The sequence below is a fragment of the Pinus tabuliformis genome, chromosome 2_2 (assembly GCF_031772625.1).
Source record: "Pinus tabuliformis cultivar Carrire ecotype Pingquan chromosome 2_2, CPIR1, whole genome shotgun sequence".
NCBI classification, from domain to species: domain Eukaryota; kingdom Viridiplantae; phylum Streptophyta; class Pinopsida; order Pinales; family Pinaceae; genus Pinus; species Pinus tabuliformis.
Genome location: NC_142300.1, coordinates 495,197,982 through 495,203,100, shown reverse-complemented (window position 1 = coordinate 495,203,100; position 5,119 = coordinate 495,197,982).

Here is a 5,119-nt window from a genome sequence, read left to right as displayed (position 1 = left end):
ATGCCAATGAATGTAGGAAGAAGCAGCATGATGTGAGTAATAGATCTAGTGCAAATATCACTAGAGAAAATATCAGCCAAGATAATGTATTGTTAGCTTGTAATATGGCTGAAACAAACAGTGAAGACATATGGTTTCTAGACTCTGGTTGCAGTAACCATATGACAGGAAACATAGCTTTGTTTTCTGCTTTAGATCAAAGTGTGAAGTCACAAGTCACAGTTGGGACTGATAGCAAAATTTCTGTTATGGGTAAAGGAGAAGTTAAAATATTTACAAAGAAAGGTGAAAGGAAAACCATAGCAGATGTCTATTATGTTCTTGGAATGAGATGTAATCTTTTGAGTATTGGACAACTTGTTCAAAAATGTTACAATGTTTTCTTTGAGAATGATGTATGCACCATCATGGACAAAGCACACAGCAAGCGATGCATTGTTGAAGTAAAAATGACGAGGAATAGGATGTTCCCTCTCAGAATAAGAGCAGAATTGAAAAACAAAGAAGTAATTGCGGCAGTGTCCCAAGAGGCTTTCCAAAGCCAACCAAAGGATGAAAATTGGTTGTGGCACTTGAGATTTGGACATCTCAACTTTGGAGGTCTTAACTTGTTGAGCAGAAAAGGAATGGTAAGAGGATTACCATTGATAGAGAAACCGAACAGCCTTTGTGAAGGTTGCATTTTGGGGAAACAACACAGAGAAAGTTTTCCAAGTGGGAAAAGCATAAGGGCAAAAGCACCCTTAGAAATTATCCACTCAGATTTATGTGGACCAATGCAAACCCCATCTTTAGCTGGCAGCCAATATTTTCTAACATTTATTGATGACTTTACAAGAAAAACTTGGGTTTATTTCTTGAAAAACAAAAGTGAAGTGTTCGAAAAATTCTGAAATTTCAAAGCACTTGTGGAAAATCAAAGTGGGTTGCGCATCAAAGTTTTGAGAACAGACAGAGGAGGTGAGTATATCTCCAAGTAATTCCTACGGTTTTGCAGAGAAAATGGAATACACAAACAGTTTACAGCAAGGTACACCCCACAACAAAATGGAGTTGCTGAAAGGAAGAACATGACCATTATGGATATGGCGAGGAGCATGTTGAAGGCAAAGCATTTGCCAAATGATTATTGGGCTGAAGCTGTAAACTGTGCAGTATATATCTTGAATAGGTGTCCTAAAAAAGCTGTGATGGACAAAGTGCTTGAAGAAGCATGGAGTGGGAGAAAGCGAGGAGTCACCCACATGAAAGTTTTTGGATGTGTGGCTTATGCACACATTCCTGATCAGTTAAGGAGAAAGTTGGACAACAAAGGGGAGAAATGCATCTTCATTGGATACAGTGAGGAATCCAAAGCTTACAGGTTGTATATCCCATCCACCAAGAAGTTTTTTGTAAGCAGAAATGTTCAATTTATTGAGGAGGAAGCTTGGGATGGAAGCATAGAGAAAACAGTTAATGTTAAAAACTGTTTGTCTCATGATGAAGATGATGAAGAGATGGCTGAAACACCTCCCCAAACAGCAGCGCCAACACAAGGACAGCAAGGAACACCTTTGAGGAGAAATGAGAGTGATTCTCCAAGCACACCACAAGGAGGAAATTCATGTGCATCTTCAAGCACTTGCACACCAAATGAAAGAGGTAAGAAATTTAGAAATCTAAGTGACATTTATGATAAAGGAATGAATTCCCTATTTGCCTTGTATTGTCATGTTTATGATCCTATTCATTTCGAAGATGCAATTAAAGATAAGAAATGGATAGAAGCTATGGATGAGGAGATGAATGCCATAGAAAGAAACAAGACATGGGATTTGGTTGAGCTACCACAAGGTAAAGAAGCTATTGGAGTTAAATGGTTCTATAAGACCAAGTGCAATGCTGAAGGCAAAATTGAAAGACACAAGGCAAGGCTGGTTGTCAAAGGATACAAGCAGCAGTATGGGAGAGATTATGAAGAAACTTTCGCACCGGTTGCAAGAATGGAAACTGTGAGAGCAGTGCTATCCATAGCAGCACAAAACAAATGGAAAGTCTACCAAATGGATGTGAAGTCAGCATTCCTAAATGGAGTGTTAAAGGAGGAGGTTTACATTGAACAACCTCTAAGCTATGAGAAGAAAGGCCAAGAGCACAAAGTGTGCAGATTGAAGAAAGCTCTTTATGGGCTGAAACAAGCGCCAAGAGCATGGTACAGTAGGATAGATTCCTATCTACTGGAAAATGAATTTAACAAATGTGAGGGAGAACCCACTGTCTATATCAAAGAAAAGGATGGTAAAATTTTAATTGTTGTCTTGTACGTTGATGATGTTATTTTTACAGGTAATGATGACTACCTCATTGTAAATTTCAAATTAGTCATGAAAGAAGAATTTGAGATGACTGACATGGGTTTGCTGAGATACTTCTTAGGAATAGAAGTAGATCAAAATAAAAATGGAATTTTTATCTCTCAAGCAAGATATGTAAATGAAGTGTTGAGCAGGTTTAATATGCAAGAGTGCAAAGCAGCAATCACTCTCATGGTAATGGGATTAAAACTCAGCAAAGAGGACAGCAGCAAGGATTTTGATCCTAGCTTGTACAAGAGCATAGTTGGCAGCCTTATGTATTTAACTGCAACTAGGCCGGACATAATGTTTGCTGTTAGTTTAATTTCCAGATTCATGGAGAGGCCAAAAGAAGCACATTGGCAGGCAGCAAAAAGAATTCTGAGGTATGTCAAAGGTACAAAAATATTTGGCATTTTGTATACTTTTTCAGAAAGTTCAGATTTAGTTGGCTACACCGATAGCGATTGGGCTAGAAGTGTGGATGATCGGAAAAGCACATCCGGTTACGTTTTTCACATGGGTTCAGGAGCCATTTCATGGGCTTCCAAGAAACAGCCAATTGTGGCGTTGTCTATAGCAGAAGCGGAGTACGTGGCAGCTACAACAGCAACGTGTCAAGCAGTTTGGATAAGGAGACTGTTAAGAAGTCTATGCCAAGAGCAGACAACAAAAACGGTGATTCTTTGCGACAATAGTTCAGCTATTGCGTTGTCTAAGAATTCTGTGTTTCACAAGCGAACAAAACACATTGATACAAGGTTTCACTACATCAGAGAATTGGTGAACAACGGAGAAATTGTTTTACAACATTGCAGGACTCAGGAACAGGTTGCAGACATTCTGACAAAGCCATTGGACCAGAAAAGCTTTGAATTTTTGAGGAAATGTTTGGGTATGATTGATAACCCAACAGTGTAAATTAAAGGGGAGTGTTGAAATATAATTTCAACTGCAACAAACCGTTTTTCCTTACCTTTGCGATGCGATGGGATCGCAAATCGCAAGTCGCATCCTCAGCCTGATTGCCTTTAGTTACAACCTGTGTTTTCTGCGATTGCGATGGTGCGATGCGACTTAATCGCAAATCGCATATCGCATTATATGTGTTTTAAGGTTCTGCTTCGATGACTGCCGATTGCGATTCTACGATGCGATTTGATCGCAAATCGCAAATCGCACCAACATAATAATGTTCCATTTTTTCTTCCGGAGTTTGTGATTCTGCGATGCGATCTAAATGAAGTCAATGGTTGAAGTACAGGCCAGCAGCAAATGAATTTGACGTGAAGTAAAAGTTTTTTTACCGCCAGTTTTGTCAGTAAAACAATAAATGCAATTTACTGTGGGTTGGTAAGTTTTGGTAAAGATTTTAATTTTATTTCAGCGGGAGTATGGGCACAAGAAAAGTTGGTAAAACCATTTAATTTTATTGTTTTTTATTTTACAGCAGCATGGCAAGTGAAAACTGATGTAAGTTTTATTTGTTGTCATATATATGTAACATTTTTTCGTGTGTTGACCAAGAGAATTGTAATGCACAACAGTGCGAAGTAAAAATAGAACGCAACAGCGTGAGAAAAATCTATGTGTAATTTCCACACAGCAGTGTGTTGATCTCTTTAGCAGAGATAGAAGTTTATTTTGTAATGCAGCAGCGTGATTGACACAAGAGGATTTTATTTTTTTCAGAAGAGACTGAGTAAAGTTAAAAACTGTATCTGAGACAGTTCTAGTGGTGAAATCCCTCTGTGAGAGAGGAAGACTCTTTTGTAACAACAGCTTTATTAATGAATAGAAATCTGTGGTGTGTGAAAACTCTGTCAGCTGCAAATAATTTTTTTTTCAAGTTTCCGCTGTGTTAAGATCCTGTGTGTGAAAAACAGAGTATTGTTCTTTGTTCTGTGATTTTGTTTTTGGAATTTTACCAGAAAAATTCCCAACACTTGGGAATCCATATTATCTATTTGAATTGAAAAAGATCAAACACTCCAGCATATTGATTTATAGGCTTTTATCTACTTCTTGACCTGTTATAGATATAAATTGAGAAGCTGGGAAGGGAGAATCAAGCCCCACTTCCAGTTTTGGGATTTCAAATACAATAGCGTGAGATTACGGCAAAGAGAAAAACACAACCTTGGAAGAGACACCTCCAGGCACACTGGATTGACTCTGAACACAACCCTACAAATAGTCTCATATGCACAATCCAAAGGAAACTCTGCAAATAGTATCAAATGCAAATCGTTGCAGAATGTTCTACAAATCCAACACACTGCCCTCTCACTAACATGGTGTGGCATAGAATCAGAAGCAAGGTGATATGTGCCTAGTCTACGGGACTGACAACCTTCTGCTACACTCTCCAGTCATCGTTATAGCAATCGAATATCCCCATCCCGGCAGATCTTGGAAAATGCATCTCTTCCCATTGAAAGCAACAGAAGTTGTATAAAGCATAGTTATCAAATTCGATTTTGAATACGAATACGAATACGAACTCGATTTGAGACAGAAAACAAATCGATTGTCCGAAAGTATACATTTGATATATTGTTTTTTTTTTCGATATTTAAAAAAATTGAAATAGACTATTATAATGTTGAAACCCTCAAAAACCCGTTAAAAATTGTTGTCAATAACAAATGTTACAAATAGAATTACATCTTAGAACAAAGTGCATAGTTTACATTTAGAATAGTAGATTATAAAAAATTATATATTCATCTATATATCTAATTACACTATGAATTGATGCTCAATATACGCTGATCTTTGTA